Genomic DNA, 20,684 nt, shown 5'->3' with positions numbered 1-20,684 from the left:
CCTTTTGATAGATGAATATGAGCACAAAATATTCACTCCCCAAAGTAGTCTCACTGAGGAGTGGATGGAAGTCCAAGGGGCCCAAATTTTAGACCACCAGTAGTAAGTGGGTCAGCAAAGGACATTAGGGTGGTGGAGAGCATTTATTTTAGGTAGTGAGTTGTATTTTACAGGAGCAGAAAATTACCTCCTCCTTTCTTCTATCCCGGGAAAGGAATACATAAGAAAAGCTGGAATGGGATGGGGGATAAGAGAAACAAGTCTGGTGGGTCCACACCACTCAGGGAGTAGTATGGACAGAGTGGTCAATCTCTGTGCCTTCTGTGTTGCTGCTCCTACTTCAAACGTCACAATAACAGTCCCTGTTGATTTAAACTCTTAGAAAAGATGATTTGAAGGCCAGAAGGTTTGGAGTGAGACCAATATGGATTTAAATCCAAGGTCTATTTTTTAGTAGCTGTGTATCTTTGGTCCAGTTACTTCAACTCTTTGGCCTCCGTATCTCCATCAGGAATAAAATTTCCTGCTGGGTTGTGAGAATTAATATCAATGTAAGTGAAATGAGGTTTCTAAAGTTTGGCACTATCAATACCTGGATCAGATAAATCTTTGTTGAGAAAGCTGTCCTTTGTCTTGTGGATGTGTAGCAGCTTCAATGGCCTTTACCTATTTGATGATAGTAGCAAACAACCTTCCCCTGAACCACCAGTGAGACAACCAGAAACTATCTCCAGACATAGTTAAATGTCTGCTGGGGTTTGAAGTGCAGGGAAGTGAAGTGACATGCTAATAGGAGATGATTAAGAAAAGTGGTAGGTGTACATTATAAGTTGTTGATGTATGCAGTGTGTAGCATCGTGGTTAACTCTGGGGTTAGCCACTCAGTTTCCCTGATAATCCATACCTACCAACACCTTTTTTTTTTTTTTTTTTTCAGTTCTGAAAAGTTCTCAGTCACCATCTTTTCAAATATTTACAGTCTTCCAGTCTCTCAAGTTCATATTCCAATTAAATGTGTTTTGGAAACTCTATCTTCCATGTCCCTTAGCTGATCATTTCTTTCTTTCTGTAACCACCTACATTATGTTCTGGATGTTTTCTACAGTTCTTTTCCATTTAGAAATTCTCTTCTCAGGAGAATCTTTAATTTATTTTAGCCACTGAGGTATTTAAAAAAAATTCAATAACTACAATTTTTATTTTAAAAGTTTGTTTTCCACATTTGCCTTTCATAATATTCTTTCTTTTTTTATGGTTTTGTTTCTTTTTCTCCACCTCATTGGTTGTTATAAAATACAGCTCTGTTAGTGATGGCTTCTGTGCCTCTGGTGGCTTGTCAGAACAATGTATTTTCTTACAATTTTTGTCAACTTACTCTATTTATTGTTGGGGTTTCATAATTCCCTTGATTTGTGGAGCTGACCTTGTTGGAAACGTCATGGTTCACTCTGGAGTAGAACTTCATGTTTGCTCACTCTGGACATGTTAGTAAGCTAGTTTTTCTATCTCTGTGTCCCCATGCAAGTCATGAGAGTTTGGATCTCACACACTTTTGAGATGTAGGCCAGGGACCTTATTTATTGAGGTAGGCTTTTTCCTTTCAAGGATCATTTTCCTGTCATGTCCTTGGTAGGTGGAGCTTTGCCCAGGGGATTTTCTTGTCTGCCTCCTGACTTTATTCAGAGACCCTGAGTGCAGTTTTCTGTTGGAGTATTAATGCCTCAGACACCAACATTTACACTCTATCTATCTGATTTCAATACCCTGTTCCTATAATGTATTCTCTTTTCAGTTTTTGGCATTTACAGAATCACATTTCTTGCTTTGAATTTTTTCTATTTATTTTAGATAAAAAATTCTGCTTTTGATATTTGGACAAAGGACAGAAGTTTTCAATTAGGCAAGAGAAATAAGTTTAAGAGATATGTTGCATATCAGGGTAACTGTGGTTAATAACAATATATTGCATACTGAGAGTAAATTTGAGGTTTTTTTTTCACAAAAATTGGTAAGTATATGAGATAATGCGGATGCTAATTGGCTTAACTTATCCATAAATCCATTATTGTGATTTATCATGTTGTATACCATATACATAATTCTATAAATTAAAAACCTACATATTAAAGGATTGTTTCCCCAAATCTAGTATTTCTATGTTTTGGTGGTAGTAAAGATTTTGGTTTCCTATGTCAGCTTACCATTTTGACTAGAATTTCCCATTTAATCTTTCTTAAACCTCAGTTTTCTTATCTACAATACTCAGATGAAATGACATTTTCATTGTTGGGTTGTAGCAAAGAGTCAATGAAATAATGAATATAAAACACTTATTTAGTGGATACTTAGTAATTGCTTAGTGGATGCTATTATTATGTACATTAGCAGCTGTACTTCTTGTCAATTTTGAGATGCTTGAAACTTTATTTGCTATAATCTATAATTATGCCTATTAGTATAAATCCTCATTTCCTATCTATCCATTCATGATTGGAAACCATATCAAGAACTGTAATAAGAAGTGTCAGAACTATTCAAGTGTCTCTCTAACATACAAGTTGCAGTTGTTTTGAGAATCACCGACATTGGTACTTTGAGTAGCATAGTGGTTTCATATCAGGGGTGATTTTGTCTCTAAAAGAACATTGGGTGTTATATGAAGACATTTTTGATAGCCACGGCATCTGGAGAAGAAAGTTATTAGCATCTAATAGATAGAAGGTAGAAGTATTGCCAAATATCCTATAATACACAGGAGAGCCTCCTTCAACAAAAAATTACCTTCCCAAAATTTCAATAGCCCCTAGACCAAGAAATTCTGAATTAGGCTCTCACACCTCTTCATGTTTCAGATTTGATTTCTTTTTAAACTATTTGACTTGAAAAGGTATTTAAACAGTAATATTTAATGAGTTAATAGTATATAGATTGTTAGTTGGTAACAAAGAACATCAGTCTGATTCAGAGGGATGCTTTACATAACCCAGAATTTCTTTGGCAGTACAGGGTGAAGAGCAGTTACCAAAATCACCTATCTGTGCAGAAAAAAATAAAAAGAAATAATAACAAAAACAATACGATGATATCAGCGATACAATAACAACAACTCACATATAGACACGAACACATACATAAACATGTAGCTACACGCACAAATGCCAGTGGAGTTGGTGTGGGAGAGAGAATGTGAAATCAGCTGGGGATGTCTAGATCCTGGAATAGAGTATCTGACATTTAGACTGCTAACATTTCTGAATTTGTTATAAATACAAAATTGTGCTCCTTCAAAAATCTACCACACTTCCCTAACTGTCTGAAACCTATTTGATATTTTTTTCTTTAGCACTTTTTTTTTCTCTAGTTTTCTGTTTCTTTGTTTCCTTTTGTAGACATCTTTGGGGCATGTACTTAGTTTTATTTATTTTTGTATCCACAGCATCAAGCATGGCTCTTGATGCATAGAAAACACTCAATAAATGTTTCAATTGAAGAATAAAAAGGTGAGTGACCTACACTTCTGCTGAAGTGTACAAATATTTCTAGTGATATTTAAGGATGCACACTCTAAGCAAGGATTCAGAAAATGGATTGGGTCGCTAGTTACAAAGTGGAAGAGAAAAATGAGAGGACTGATGGCAGTCCGCCCTCAAATAATTTGACCAGGTGGCGCAGGGCCAAAACATGATGTCAGCAAATGAAAAAACTTGACATGCAGCAATCCCAAATGAAATTTGAGCAAAGACTGAAATAATTCCTGTTGTCTCAGAATCAGACAAACATCACTAGTCTCTGTAAATAGCAATGGTAGCCCCAAAGCCAAGAACACACTTTGCTTACGTGTGTGCTGATGTTAGGTTTGTGATGATGGGAGCAACCAGCTCATCTTTTCTCAGGCAGAGATCTGCATAGTATCCAGTGTGTTATGTTATACTTTTCATAAAATGGAATATATTCATCTAGCAGCATCCAATCTCAAAAGGACAAATCATTTGTTGCTTTTATGTGTATGTTCAGTTTAGGTAAAGCTGTAACATCATCTCAGATCTAGAGAAATAAACAACTTAGGTGAAATAATTTTTACCTATATGAAGAGTTCTCAACTATTTTTAAAGATTTCTAAAAATCCCAATATTTTCTACTCCTTCTAATGACCCCCATGTAATATATTCTCACAATTCTCTCAAATATTCATCTAGAAATATTTTTTTCCCTCTTCCGGATGAGGAAATTGCAACACCAAGAGATAAAGCAACTGACCTAAGACTTCACAACCTGAAAGAGATGGAACAGAGACTCAGGCCAGGGCTTTCTGCCTGTGTCTTGGCATTGCTGGTCATGGTCAATGATGACCACACTTCCAGTATTTGGTGGACTTCTCCCTGTGGGGATTTTGCCTTTTCTATTTTTAGTTATTCACTATAAAACATATTTGAATATAAAAGTTTCCATTTGAAATCAGAATTATCCAGAAAATTCTTCACACTTTACAGCACTGTAGTGAAGCATTGCAGAATGTGGAAGAATGTGGTATCTTCCTTAAGAAATAATTTTGTTCCATCACTTCTCTGCCTTTTGGCTAAGATCAAGTGAAGAAATAAGTTTGTTCCTTTAATAAATAATTGAATAAATATAAAGATACTTCAGTTGATAATCAGTCTAAATTTTTTTCTTAAACATTTTTTATTTTTAAATTTAAGATTCAAAGGGCATAGGAAAAGCAAAGTCCTCCCTCAGTTTTTAGTCCCATGATCAGGAGTAGCCACTTGAGTTAGTTATTTACCTGGATTCCTCTGCAACAGATTCACCTTCCCTCACTCTGCTTGTGATACCACAGCTGGGGACTCTGAGTCTGCCAAAGGTATCTTCCAGACTGTTTTACCAGATGGCTTCCTGGAAGGTTTTACCAATAGGGAGTGGGAGGAGTGGAGAAGGTACCTCTTAGTTTTTCCCCATTCCTGTCACTATCAGTCATGAGTGGCAATTTTCCCAGCATTCATGCTCTTTGGCAACCCCAGAACGAGCTGCGGGAACTCCATAGAAATGCAACAGAAACAGATGGGGCTTCCTCCACAAATGTCTGAGCACACTCCTCGGAGGCCCTTCCCTGTGTGTGGGTAGATTTGGGTAATGGCATCTCTTCCTTTTTGTTTTCTCACACCTAGGATGGTAGCTCTTTCCTGCAGTTATTATCTCTGGTTTCTCTTAATGTTCCCTCTGCATTTTTTCAGCCTTCTAAATTTTGTTTTGCAATGTAATAAATTATTTTCTATTTTCCTCACTGAAGCCTAATAGATAAACCACCATGATCAGATTGATCTCTATTTTTACAAACACTTGTCTATTTTATTTTTAATACGTTATTGTCATTATCAGTGAACTCTGTACATATAAGAAGAATGTGAAAGGTGACAGTATGGGAAGAGAGTAGCAAGTGCATACCCAGCCGTGAAGGAGAGGACAATCCTGCCACCAACGGAAGCCGCTTTTCAGAAGGAAAGCTGAGTGGCATTTTCAGGTCATAGTCTGGTTGCCACCTTCTCTGACTTCACAGGTGATTCATCTGGGAAGGTAAGTGGGTTCACCCTAGTGGATTATCAGCAGGGTTGTGTGAGCCAGGTACTGGTTATTTAGTAAGAATATGGTTGAGGTTGTGGGTTGCAGCGTATTTTCTGATTATCAGTTTCTTTAGCCTGTCTCCAGGTCTCATAAATGCACCAATGTGTCAAAGCAGAACTTCCTCGAGGGTGTCCCAAGTATCCTCTGCTGATTCGGGGAGAAGGAAATGAAAATGAGAACAGAATTTTGTCAAGACATCTTGGTAACAAGTGCACAATACTGAGCAACTTTAACTTGTGAATGCACATCTCAGATGGATGTGCCCTAGTGCAGCAATCTTCTTGGGAATCTCCATTCACCATTATCCTGGGATTCCCTTTGATTCTTTATTATATTGAGCTTTCTGTGTCCTATGACTCATAACTTTTTTTTTAATTGTAAACAAATGGGATACATGTTGTTTCTCTATTTCTACATGGAGTAAAGGCATACCATTTGTGTAATCATAAATTTACATAGGGTAATGTTGTTTGATTCATTCTGTTATTTTTTTCCCTTTCCCCCACCCCTCCCACCCCTCTTTTCCCTCTATACACTCCTTCCTTCCTCCATTCTTACCACCCTCCTTATCCCTAACCCTAAACCTAACCCTAACCCTAACGCTAACCCCTCCCACCCCCATTATATGTCCTCATCCGCTTATCAGTGAGATCATTCATCCTTTGGTTTTTTGAGATTGGCTTATCTCACTTAGCATGATATTCTCCAATTTCGTCCATTTGCCTGCAAATGCCATAATTTTATCATTCTTCATGGAGGAGTAATATTCCATTGTATATATATGCCACAGTTTCTTTATCCATTCATCAACTGAAGGGCCTCTAGGTTGGTTCCACAATCTGGCTATGGTGAATTGAGCAGCAATGAACATTGATGAGGCTGTATCTCTGTAGTATGCTGATTTTTAAGTCCTTTGGGTATAGGCCAAGGAGTGGGATAGCTGGGTCAAATGGTGGTTCCATTCCAAGCTTTCTGAGGAATCTCCATACTGCTTTCCAGAGTGGCTTCACTAATTTGCAACCCCACCAGCAATGTATGAGTGTACCTTTTTCTCCACATCATCGCCAACACCTATTGTTGCTTGTGTTCTTGATAATTGCCATTCTAATTGGGGTGAGATGAAATCTTAGGGTAGTTTTGATTTGCATTTCTCTTATTACTAGAGATGTTGAACATTTTTTCATATATCTTTTGATTGCTTGTACATCTTCTCCTGTGAAGTGTCCATTTCCTTAGCCCATTTGTTGATTGGATTATTTGTATTCTTGGTGTAGAGTTTTTTTGAGTTTCTTTATAGATTCTGGAAATTAGCGCTCTATCTGAAGTATGAGTGGCAAAGATTTTCTCCCACTCTGTAGGCTCTCTCTTCACATTGCTGATAGTTTCCTTTGCTGAGAGAAAGCTTTTTAGTTTGAATCTATCCCAGTTGTTGATTCTTGCTTTTATTTCTTGTGCTATGGGAGTCCTGTTGAGGAAGTCTGGTCCTAAGCCAACAAGTTAAGATTTGGACCTACTTTTTCTTCTATAAGATGCAGGGTCTCTGGTCTGATTCCGAGGTCCTTGATCCATTTTGAGTTGATTTTTGTGCAGGGTGAGAGATAGGGATTTAGTTTCATTCTGTTGCATATGGTTTTCCAGTTTTCCCAGCACCATTTGTTGAAGAGGCTATCTTTTCTCCATTGCATATTTTTGGACCCTTTGTCTAATATGAGAAAATTGTATTTATTTGGGTTTGTGTCCATGTCCTCTATTCTGTACCATTAATCTACCTATCTATTTTGGTACCAATACCATGCCATTTTTGTTACTATTGCTTTGTAGTAGAGTTGAAGATCTGGTATTGCGATACCCCCTGCTTCACTCTTCCTGCTAAGGATTGCTTTGGCTATTCTGGGTATCTTATTCTTCTAGATGAATTTCATGATTGCTTTCTTTATTTCTGTAAGGTACGTCATTGGGATTTCAATTGGAATTGCATTGAATCTGTATAGCACTTTTGGTAGTATGGTCATTTTGACAATATTTGTTCTGCCTATCCAAGAACATGGGACATCTTTCCATCTTCTAAGGTTTTCTTTAATTTCTTTCTTTAGTGTTCTGTAGTTCTCATTGTAGATGATCTCTTGCTTCCTGTATTTGGTCTTTTAGCTGTTGATTGGTGCGACCATTTAATGCCTGCATTTGCTCTTTCATCTCCTCCTTCAATGTCTGCATTTGCTTTTCATCTCCTCATTTGCTTCCCTGATTGTTTTAATTATGCACATTCTGAACTCCCTTTCTGACATTTCTTCTGCTGTGCTGTCATTGGGTTTTATTGATATAGTATCTAGGTTTGTTTGGGACATTTTCTTCCCTTGTTTTCTCATATTGGTCAGATGTCAGTGGTACTCTGAGATATTGCAGATTTCCTCTATTGACTTATAGTGTCCCTGTAGATTTCCGGTGTATCACCTCCCAGTCTTCAGTAGCCTGAAGTCTTGGAGGAAGTTGAGAATGCAATGCTTCTGAAGAAAGCTGCCCCTAGCCCGCTACTGGTTCCAGGGCTTGGAGCTGGCTCTGTGCGGAAAGGCTCTCACTGGGTGGCCTGCTCCGAGAAGCTGGAGAAGCTGGCCATGTGGGAGGAGCCCACTGCTGGAGTGAACAGGGCTACCTGGGAAAGACTCTAGCTGCCCTGCCCGGCTCTGAGAAGCCGTCCCTATCCAGGCCTGCCATCCAGGCCGAGCTTCACCCGGTGGGGGAGACTCACCCCGTGGCTCTATTTTAGTCTGAGTCTCTCAATGCCTCCCTGTCTTGAATCCTGGGTTCTGGAGCAACTGGAGATGTAGTCACCCTCTAGTCCGCCATCTTGGATCGCCTCATAACTTCTTTATTCTTAGATTATTCCCTCTGTTTAGTGTGCATCCTTTGATAGATTTGAAAAATGGTTAGTGGAAAGTAATTTTCAAACTTCTAATATATAAAAATAATTTTATTCTACTCTCACATTTGATTTATAGTTTCTTGTGTCACTGACATTTCTTCAGATACAGGGAAAACAGGAATCGGTGGACCAACCAAACTCCTAGTTTGGCCAGGAGAGAGACTGGCCACGAGCAGGCTCCACATGTTTATTATATAGGTTTAAACATCAAAAGAATTTACTGTGAGGAAGCTTCTTCTAGATAAACAAAACCAAAGTTGTGAAGGAGAGGGGCCCAATTAAAACTTATCAACTTGTGCCCCTATCTTTTCTACCTCCCGGCAGCTGGTGGTTGAACTCAAGATCATGAACCAATAAATTCTGTGAATTGCACAGAATCCCCTTTGAACAGGGCATCACAGCGGCTGAGCAGTCCCAGCTGGCATGCTTCCACCAAGAGTTCTCAGAAGGGCATCACCTCTGCCTCGGGATGATTCAAAGAAACCGGTAATTCATTCGCTACTCCTGACGTGCTTGCATGTAGAACGACAGATAGGAAGTAATTTTCCTTCACAGTTTTGAAGACAGTTCCCCTCTGTCTCCAGTGTTTCTGTGAGACATCTGAAGGCTTTCTAATTTCTTTTTCATATGAGTTATTTCCTTTTTGTAAAAAACAATTGTAGAGCCTTCTCTTTTTTCTCCCATGTTCTTGAAGGAGAGGCCTTCAAGTCCTGACTAACTAATTTTGTATCCCTCTGACTCCATTTGCCTATTTAACTTCTTTTTTTTTCCATCTGAGTCAGTTTCTTTTGCATTGACCTTGGATTCTAGGAACCATAGGTCTGAATGATAAGTAACTTCATGACAAGAAACCAAAATTACCCCCAAGGTATTGTGAGCCTCACAATCAGGTTGTCCCATATGTGGGAGTAATTACCCCATGATGGTATGGAGGCTGACCCTCTAAGCAGGAACAATTATCTTTCAAATGGGAACCATATCACTCACTTGAGTGATAATGACTTTCCTAGAACTTTGTAGATGCAGATCTAACCAAGATGACCTACTCTGCTGGTTATGCAAACCCCCAACCTTTGCCTTTATTCCCCTTCCCTGGAAAACCTCAAAGTTTCTGTCAGCCTCTTGAAGACAGATCTTTGGTTATTGTACCCTTTTATCTGTTTTTCACAGTGTGGCTACACGGATTAAAGCTCCTTTCCTGCTCTTCAGCACTGCTCATCTCTTTGATTGGCATATTGGGTTTGGTGGCTCAGTTTGCTTTGTTTGATTCCCTGGAATTGTGGTCCTTTCCTTGGGACTCTGGTAAAATTCTGAAATTTCATAATGGGCATCTCGGTGCAAGTCTGTTTGTGTATATTGTAGGTTCTTTCAGTTTGGAGATTCATGTCTTAAAGAGTTCTCAGAAATGTTCCTGAATTATTTATTCAATAATTTCATCCTTACTTTTATCCAATTTCCTCACCTGAAATTCCTATTGCAATATACTTTAATTTCTTACTATTTTCTGACCTATTTTCCATTTGTTTAAAAAATCTATTTGTGTGAGATTTTCTCTGCCTTCTCAATCATTCTTCCTTTTCTCTTAAGTTATTTCTGAAGAGTACATAAGAATACACCATTTTTGGTGCTTGGGGAGTCTTCTTATCTTATTTCCTGCCTCTAAAAAGTTGAGGGTTCTGAAGTTGTTTTACATCTTGAACTGGTTTACTAGCTTTTAGTTTGGGGTGTGGTTCTCTTATCCATTCAGCTCTCATAAACGCTCAGCTGGATTTTTATACATTCGATTCTATTTAATTCCACATGACAAAAACTACACCCACAATTATTTTGAAGACCTGCCTGTCACTCTAGACTTAATTATCAGTACTGTCATATGAGGCTTGTGTGGGACAATAGCCTTAAGTTTCATTATCTTTGAAGTTTGAGTGCTGCTTTTAAGGGAACTAAAGTCATTGTGATTCCTATTCTTTACTTAGAGCCTTCTTTTTTTCCTAAAAGTGTTGTGAAATTTTCTCTTTGTCTCCCAAGTTCTGCAAGTTTTCACTTCTGACACTCCACTGAGAATGAGGCGCAAAAGCAAGTCTTACTGCAGGTCTTACTTAGCTGTTCTATAGTAGGTTAAATCCCATATGTCAAAAACATCCCCTCCCACCAGTTTGCTCCCTGTCCTGCTCCTCTGCCTGAATTCCTGCTTTCCTCTGTTTCTGCCCCTATTTTTCCATTTATCTAGGTCTTGTTAAATCAACACTCTTGGGACTGAGAGATGTCTGAAATCAATGGGATAATTGACACATTACAGATGCCAATGAGAAGAAGGAGCCAGTCCTTGGACAAGTTCTATAACTACCAGCAACAGAACTAGGTAATGGTTAGAAATAAATCTATTGGATCAGAGCTAGGAGTACTTTTTAAGTAGGAAAAATAATGAGTTGTTTACAATGAATGTACATTGGCTACAGATAAGAGGGATAGGATTATGCAAAATGGAGAGAACATAGCAATAGGACTGTAATCCGTGAAGAAGCAATTGCTGCTTCTGGATTAGTCGTGGTTGTAAACTGGATGAGTGATCCTGGAAGTGGTAGTGGAATCAGAGTTAAGGTTTTTAGCGTATGTTTAAAAAATGTGAAGTAATCCTTTGTTTTCAGCCTGTAGATTGTTAACTAATTAACACCCTCCATCTCTGTCTTCCTCCCCTCTGTCTTCCAATCCTGTAGATTACGTTAGGATCATAACTGAGTTTTTCTCTTATCACTCTAACACTCAGGTCTCACTTTTAGTTCTTCTATATCCTCCGCATTGCACATATTATCATCACCATAGTCTTATTATCTTGTTCTATAATTTGTTGCATTTATGTCTCTTCTTTCTTATACCACTATCAGCTGCAAACACCTCTCTCCTCACCTACCACAACAGCCTCCTTCCAGGGGACTGCTGCATGCCCTGTACTCACTTCCAGCAAAATTGCCAGAGTTGTTCATCTGAAGGTCACTCTGACCTTGACCTCTGCTTATAACACTTCAGACTTCTCACTGCTTATAAAGTGAAGTATCTCTTTTTTATTTTTACAGAGTACATTTTGATTTATTGTACACAAATGTGATACATTTTTTCATTTCTATGGTTGTGCATGATGTAGATTCATACCGTTCGTGTAATCACACATGTACATAGGGTAAGGATATCTGTCTCATTCCTCCATCTTTCATATACTTTTGGAAATTTCCATGAATTGATTCCTACTCATCTGTCTCAGTCTACTTGGTCTATAACAAATATACCATGGACCTGGTGACTTAAACAACAGACATTATTTCTCAAAGTTCTAGAGGCTGGAAGTCTGAGATCATGGTGCTAAGGTGATCAGATTCTGGTGAAGGTTCACTTCCCAACTTGTAGATGGCTGTGCCCTTGCCATCTCCTCACATGGTGGAGAAAGGATACTTGGTGTCTTTTGTTCTCTTAACAGGGGCACTAACCCCTCATGGGTGTTAGATATGACAAACCCCAAAATAGTGTGGCCTGGGAAGAGAGAGTGAGGAAGATGGCAACACATTGATAAAATTGATCCTTCCCCGGTATATTCTTTCCCAGTGACAAGACAAACCCTGGGGTGGAGGTATCCATCAAGCTTAGAATGACGATCTCTGGGAAGAGGTCAAAGCATCAATTCATCCCAAAATAAATCCATTTCTAGATACTGACTGCTGACCCCAGACCCTCCATCTTGCCCAGTAAAAACAAATCTCTAATTCCTGAATGCCCAAATTGACACGCTCTGTCATTAAATAAGTCACCTCTCAGTTAACCTATATAAGTACAGACTCCCCCTTTGGTCAGTGGCTCATTTTCCACCAGGAAAGTGGGAGATGTGTGATTTCATCACTCAATAAAGGCTGTGCTGATCATGAAGTTTTCACCTGACTTGTCCTTTGTGCTAACAATGGAGGTTTTTCCCTCACGATGTCATCTAAACCAAAATATTTCCCAAAGGTCCCACATCCTAATACTATTACATTTGAGGTTAAGGCTTTAACATAGGAATTTTGTTGGGCACTAAAACATCCTGTACACCTAATACCTATAGTACATTCCATCAAATATATATTTATACTTATAATATATCATTTATATTTTTATGTCAACTCATAAGCACAGTGCATGGCCCATGAAAGTCACTTAAAAACATTTGTTATTAAACTAACTAAATACAGCATTTTACTTATATTGTTAATCTATGTTGAGTATCTCAAACTCCCTGACTGCTTTGCTGATATCTATGCTTGGAATTTATTTTCAGCATCTGTGTTGAAATACTTCTTGTCCACATTATACTTTCAACACAGTTTTGATATTAGCACTCTTTTTGATAGCCCCACATCACATTATAGCATGCATGGATTTATATGCTAAGACTAAGGGATCTCATTTCAGACATTAAAAGATTGTACTTAAACATTATTTCAGTAGATTCTCAGATGTTGACCAGTGACACAGAAGAACTTTAGATGGGGAGTGTGGTCAGAGAATTTTGTCATAGTTATATCACAGATAAATTGTGTAGATTATAGAGTATGTGTGTCATCTGTATTCTGTAGAATTGGTTTTTGAGAGGCAAAACATAAGACAATGATATTTCTTAAGTAGATCTCTGAAGAGATGACAGCAGGTAAGAGGCCATCTTTTGGCAAGCACCAAAGGAAGTAACACATAGAAAATGATTTCTCAACTATAAAGATGTAAACTATTGCTTATTCTTGAAGTACATATGATTGTTCTTAGAGGCTGTTTGAATGTCTCAGCTCAATGAAATTACTAGGATTGCCCTTTTTGTCTCATGGCTCAAGACCAGAAAATTCCCTGTCATTTGTATTGAACTCTAGTAGCTATTGTTTCTGGCTCAAGAGAACTTCTCATTTTATGATCCTATTTCCCCTTCTGTTTTTTTTTTTTTTAAACAGTCTCCACCATTTGACTATGAGTGTAACTGAGACCTGGCTAAACATAATTCTCCATTCTTATAGTAAGATTAGTTTTGGGGAAAAGAACCCAAGCCAATCAGAGCCTTCCCCTGGGATATACATATGGATGGATATTGGAGATACATATTATCATCATTTCAATGGATTTTTGAGATGTGGTACTTCAAACATGTAATGGGTGTTTTGAGTTGCTTCTGATCAGCTTTTGTGACTGTTGAGGAAATCCATAAGTAATTTTGTAATAACATAGAATTAGACTCAATTCATCTTCTTTCTTGTTTGAATTATGTTTAGTTTCCTTTCCTTTTAACCTGACCATGTTCTCACAAACACATCATTCTGTTCTAAGGTGTTTTGACTACCACTCTCCATTTTGTACTTTTGTCTGGAGCTCAGGTTCACTTGCTTGTGGCTTTGTGGTTAAATATGGGGACACTGAAGCCAGATAGTTTTGAGGGTACAGATTTTGCCTTCTTGGCTTGTATTGACTATGACACCTAGCTTGATCTCATGTTCATGGTAGGCATTCCCTTGGCTTACCTGTTTTCATACCTCACTGGGACATGCCATTTGTGCCTCATTCCTGCCTTATTTTCCTTGATCCATTCTTTGTGCACTTAAATTCTCTTTTGACCTCCTTGTTTGACTCTAGGGTCTTCTTTTCCCCTTCTTGACTATGATTTTTATTCTACTTGGTATGATGCTATTTCAACTCACTGTCCCTCTCCCCAAAACCCTCGGTGAGAACTTTCACTAGTTTTACCTCAGCCCTTTGAACAGAGTTGAATAGTAATTGTTAAAAAATTTACGTTTAAGATATTCCAGAGGGACTGGAGTCATGGTTCAGTGGTAGGGTGCTTTCCTGGCATACATGAAGCCCTGGGTTCGATCCTCAGCATCACATAAAAATAAAATAAAGATATTGTGTCTACCTACAACTAAAGCAAAAATAAAATAAAAAACAAAAAGAAATTCCAGAACGCAATTCAAGAAATAATGTCATAAACTCATAGTGAAGGGGCATTGACAAAGTAATTGTGTGACCTAATACAGGCCTGTTAAACTTGTGCCTCTGAAGCATGGCTCTTCTCTGCCTGTTTTCTCCCTCAACTAATAATTTTCCTTTGTGGCAAGTAAATTGAAAATATTTTTGTATTAAATAAAATGGATATATTCTTGAATACATAGGAAAATTCACATGATACTCACTTCAATTCTTTGACTATTAAGTCTGTAAACTCATATATTTTGGAAAGCTTAAGTAGTGGGACATAAGTGACTATCCTTTGTGATTAAAGATAACTCTGTGGAAACATTTGAGAAGATGATGCCACTGTACATATATTTAGTGTGCTGATGCCAAATGGGGTTAATGTTCACAGCAGCCAATAATATTAGCTATCATTTTGGAATGCTTATATGTCCAAAACTCTCTTCCACACTTTACAGTAACATATATAATATTCATGGCAAGCCAATTTTCAGGAAAGTGAATCTTAAGAAGCTAAATAACTTCAATGAGGTATCAAAATTATTTTGTTTTTGGATTTGGACTCAAATTTGAGTACATAAAACTTTGAAGTGCTCTTAACTACTGTACCTGCACAGCTTATGTAGATTCATTCAGAATAACCTCATTCAAGGTGAGAATTTTATGGACAACTGAAAAGAACAGCTTATATTTATAATATCCAGCATGAAATCATATAGGAATTACAGGGTAAAATAAGGGAGGAGAAAGGAAAGGAGAATAACATTGTGTGTGTGTGTGTGTGTGTGTGTACATATATGTATGTATTTGTACATGTATATAAACATATATATTGTCATTTACATATACATAATGCATATAGTAACTTGCTTGAGTTGAATTGTAAACTGTCCCCATATTTTGAATTCATAGTTATCATTTTACTGTCTGCCAATTCAGTGTTTAAAGCACCAGCCTTTTCAGGAAAGGAAGAAGAGGGATTTTCTTTTTGTAGGTCTTGGTCTATTCAGGTGCATATGATGAATATCAGCATTTTGATGGATACTTTTCCTTCAACATTATCCCTTGGATTACAGTTCTTCAGCTAAAATCATTGAAGAAGGTCAAACAGCCTGCTTTATTGTACATTATTTACAATAGAAAATTCATTAAATACCTTTCTTAAAGACTTATTGCTAGATCTATTTACCACCACCACATTTTCCTTTCCTTTTCTCTTTTGCAAAGGTTGACTTGGCAAGAACCTTATTTCACTTTTCCTTGCTCTGAGTCTTTGGTGCAAATTTTCATTTGTTTTGCAAGTGAACCATTTTGGCTGTTTGGCTTAAAGCAGTTCAGGCTAGCGTTCAATAGGCAACAAGAATGTGCTTTAACATGTTTCTATTGATGCACTTGGACCTCTTGATACACACACATACACACACGAAGCTTAATGCAAACTTATAAGCATAAATTCTCACCCAAGATTCTAATCTTCATATTGATTCCTTTTGTAGGTGTAAGTGCAGAGTCAGGGTGCTTCTCGAAGAGTGGTCCATGAAATATATGTCATTATCACAAAATGTTTGTGAAAATATCTTCAAGTAAGTTATAGAAATGCAGTATAATATACCTTGTCTTAGAGTTTCATACTGTAATCACTATATGGAGGACTCAATTGCAATTAAGAGAAAAACTATTTAACCCAGATTTCCCCAAATATGTCCAAATTTAAGAGTATAGCTTCTTAATTTCTATAGCACTGCTATTTCTTGAAATGTAGTTTGAAAAATACTTATCAATACCCAGGGACTTTTTAAAAAATTAAAAAAAAAATTTTAAAAATTCATTGTACACAAATTTATTGTACACAAATAGGGTACGACTTTCATTTCTCTGGTTGTACGCAAAGTAGAGTCACATCATTTGTGTAATCATACATGTACATAGGGTAATGATGTTTGTCTGATTCCATTATCTTTCCTCTCCCTCCGACCCCTCATTTCCCTCTATGCAATCCCCCAATGGCTTTTAATTCTGAGTGGGCCTGAGTTTAATTTTAGCTCTATTATTTGAGTAGTACATTTGTCTTTAATAAACCCAAACTCCTTTTCTTGGGAATATTTACCTTACAGTGTTGTTAAATATGATAATCCATCTAAAGCAAATAAAATAACATCTAATATAAATTTTAGTACATACTTAATCTCTCTTCCCTCACATTTTCAAGGTCTTGAAATCTCACTTCTTTTATAATTGTTCTAGAAAGATTTCTAGGCCTAAACTTCTTTGAAGTAAATGTACATTTCTCTTGGCTGTATTTTCAGATTTCTAGCACATAGAATGTTTCCTTTTTCAATAAAAACTTTGATTTAAACAATGAAAATGAATTATATCCAGCAGGGCAGAGTTGAAACTCATACCATTCCAGGAAAGGGAGTGCAGAGTATGATTTCTGCTATTTGGTTCCCTTGGTAGCCAAATACTAAGATTATTGGAATAAATCTCAGAAAATATTTTTTTAAAATTTATTTGGTATTTTAAAAATTTATTTATTTTTTTAATTTTTACAGACTACATTTTGATTCATTGTACACAAATGGAGTTCATCATTTCGTTTCCATGGTTGTACACGATGTAGATTCATACCATTTGTGTATCAGAAAATTCTTTGGAGATATTGTGAGTCAATGGAGAAGTGGCCGATAATCCTGGATTTTAATGTTTGCCTTGGCTACTATCATCAGCAAAATATATAGTTATAACTCAAGACCATAAAATACCAGTTTTGCCTCCAGATTAGGATTATGATTGCCAACTACTTTGAACCTTCTGATGTTGTTGGTTCTCAAACTCATCAAACTCTAAAAGTAAAACTGGAAGGCCTATACTTCAAGGGAAATATTTAAGATAAACAAATATAACTTATTCATGATGCTGCTTAAGAGAGAATTCTGAGCGGCCTAAGCAGCAAGCATTGGCCTGTTATTAACCTGTGAGGTCAGAGGTAGTGCAGTCCTGAGAAGAAAAGCAGAATTAGTACTAGAGGGACAGAAACACAGGTGGAGTTCTTTGCATGATCCATCAAGGTGCCCATGGGTTCAGAGAATATGTCTCAGATGCACCAGGTAGTCCCCTTGGTTGCCTCATTGTTTCTTAACTCTGATTTTATCTGTAGTTCCTGACTCCACCCTGCCAAAGTCTTAGTTCAAAATTATCCCAGGAAGGCAGAGATAGACCTCCCAGCTTAGTGCACTTTGGTATTTCAGTTTTCATAAAATGGTGTGTGTGGAGGACACATCTACCTTCCTCTTGCTAAAATTTACTCTATTTTATAGGACAACTTTGGAGTGCTAGTATGCCCAAAGACTCACTTTCTCCTATGGAAGAGGAGAGGAAGTAGTATGAAGTGTGAGAGAGACATGAGTCCTGTTTTCCATCCTTGAATCTTTATGAATTGCCTTAGTGTTTACTTGAGCATTCACTTTTGATCAACTCATTTTTTCAAGAATCTTCTTTAAGGAGAGAAAAGACAGGTATTGTGAGCAGCTTCAGGTGATGTGTGGTAGCTGAGTTGCAGGATGGCTAAAGACGTTGCCTTTGGGCTCAGGGAGACTTTGGAGTATAGACAATACAACTTATTGGCTATGTCACTTTGATCTATGAGATCCAGTTTTCTTGAATTATGTACAGAACAGTAACACATAGTGGCTGTAAGGGCCTTGTGTTTGCTTCTCCAGCATTCATCCCCTGTGTAGGCTTCACACTCCCAGCTCTACACAGGGGCTCTATTCGACAAGAAGGAAACAGAGCCCTTGCTGTAGAGATTGAAGCCAGGATTAGAAATGACCTGGGCCAATGCCAATCAGTTCCTTGCATTACCTTGGCATCTACGATTGGTTATAGCTAGTTCAATCAGAGTGAGGAGCAATTCATTTGCATAAGATACAAACTCTCCTTTGCTTTGAATGGTGAAGTATAAGATGAGAAGTCTTGGAATCTGCAACAGCAGCTTTATTTGTTTTTATTGCCACAAAAGATGACAGTCTATAGATAAAATTAGTATATAGAGGTGGAAATAATAAAGCAAACAATAGGAAATAGAGACTGCGCTTGACCCTGTCCTTCCACAGTTTGCCCTACTTTTGGAATTTCTAGTTTTCTGCATAAATGGATTTCCTTTTGTTTAATCCTGTTTGAGTCTGTGCATTCATTACTTGAAATATAAGGAATCCTAATTAATAGGTGGACTATAAGTATATGCCTTCTGACATATATGTTGCATAGTGAAAAGCAATATAGAGGAAAACTTTTAAAAAGCTGTCCAGAGAAGGAAAGAGAATATTGTAATTAGGGTGATAAATTATTCCAATGGAAGTCAAGAAAGGGCCACTAAGAAAACAAAGACCTGCACTGAAGGCAGAAAGGAGCAAGCTCTCCGGGTGAAGAGTGTTCTTGATAGAAGGAACAAATGCGAGGGCCCTGAGGCAGGACTCTGGCACTTTCTAACACTGGAAAGGAAGCCAGCACAACTAGACTATGATGAACAGGTGGAGAGTATGAGATAAGGGCAGAAAGATAAGATGAGGTGGGTAGACTGAATGGTCTCGAGGCCATTGTAAGGATATTGATTTACGTGACAGGGGAAGCTAATGGAAGGTTAAGAGTAGAGAAGTGGCATGGCATGACCTACAGGGTCTTAAGAGTTATGGTTTTGAGTGTAGACTAAGTGAGGTACTAGGGACAGGTGCAGGAATAGAAGAGGATGGAAACGAGTTGGGAGCTCCAGGATATGAATATTGGGGCCCAAGGACAGAACGCTATAGGCTGAATGGTATTCTTTCCAAGTTCATGTTGAAAACTCTGGTCCCCACAGTCCCTATATTTGGAGATAGAGTCTGGGAGAGGTAATGAAGGTTAAATGAGGTCCTAAGGGTGAGGTTAGGTTTGGTGCCTTTATAAGAAGGGAAAGAGACACAAGGGCTTGTTCTCTCTTGTATAAAGACACAGGGAGACGGTGGTGTCTGTCAGCCTGAACGAGGGCCCTAGTTAGAAACCGACCTTGCCAGCATCCTGATCTTGGACTTCCCAGTCCCCACACCTATGAGAAAATAAAATTCTGCCATTGAAGTCATCCTGTCTGTGATATTTTTTTGTGGCAACCCACCAGATAAGTGCATAAAGTCTCAATGTGGCAATTAGGTGACAGGAAAATTGCACAGATAGTGAACTTGTTTGACATCAGAATGTCCTCGAAGGTAAGCTACAGCAGGGCAAAAAATTTTGCCACCAATTATTAGAAATAATTAAGGATAAAATTCAAGCTACGATCAACATTCCCCAAATTCATGAAATCAGAGTAGCAAGCTGCTGGGAGAGTGGATAATTAAATCTAATGGACTGTAAGCAAAATTGTAAGTGTTCAGTGCCTTTGATTTGTTATTAACCTCTTCCTCTTACTTAGAACCTGAGAATTTTGGTTGAGAGGTAAAGCAGGCTAGATAAGGTATTCTGATAGGGGCAAAACTGGAGGGCAGAGGGAGCAGGGGCTATTTAAAGAATAATTTTGTGCAGGAGCCCTGCCTATCCAGTTATAAAGTACCTCTTTCACATGTCTTTTAGGGTACAGAAATTTCTCCATTTAACCCCTGAAAGCAGCACACAGATTCTCTTACCCTGAACCGATATTAAGAAAAGGCTACTCAATTTTAAAGCAAGAGACCCACTTCTATTTATGGTCACCTCAATTACTTACCAAATAGAGAAGAATGGTAGTGGTTAGACCAATCACAGAATTGGGAAAAATTACTCGTATGTTCAGAATGGTTGTCTGCCGTCTTTATTTTGTTTAATCCAGTCTGTTTAGATTATATTAAAATTTTCTTTCTTATGAACATACTCAGGACAAGGAAAGAAACAAGCTTCAGATGCCACTGGCCACGGGCAGAAGGTGATCTGTTGTGATTACAGTCCAGCCTAGGATAATCCACATTTGGTTTAATTTGTATGTAGAAAATTTTTATACACAAAATTTGAAGCTCCTTTTAATCTAACCACCCCCCATCCCCTTTTAAATTTTATCCAGTAAGCAATAATTAAGCCTCTTCTTGGTTGTTTTCTTTATGGTCTATCTGTGAAATGATCATCAAATTCCCCTTGATTCTGGTCCTCAGAAGACCCCAGTGAGTTGCAG

This window comes from Sciurus carolinensis, chromosome 10 (assembly GCF_902686445.1).
Source record: "Sciurus carolinensis chromosome 10, mSciCar1.2, whole genome shotgun sequence".
Taxonomy (NCBI): Eukaryota; Metazoa; Chordata; class Mammalia; order Rodentia; family Sciuridae; genus Sciurus; species Sciurus carolinensis.
This window is presented reverse-complemented; position numbering follows the sequence as displayed.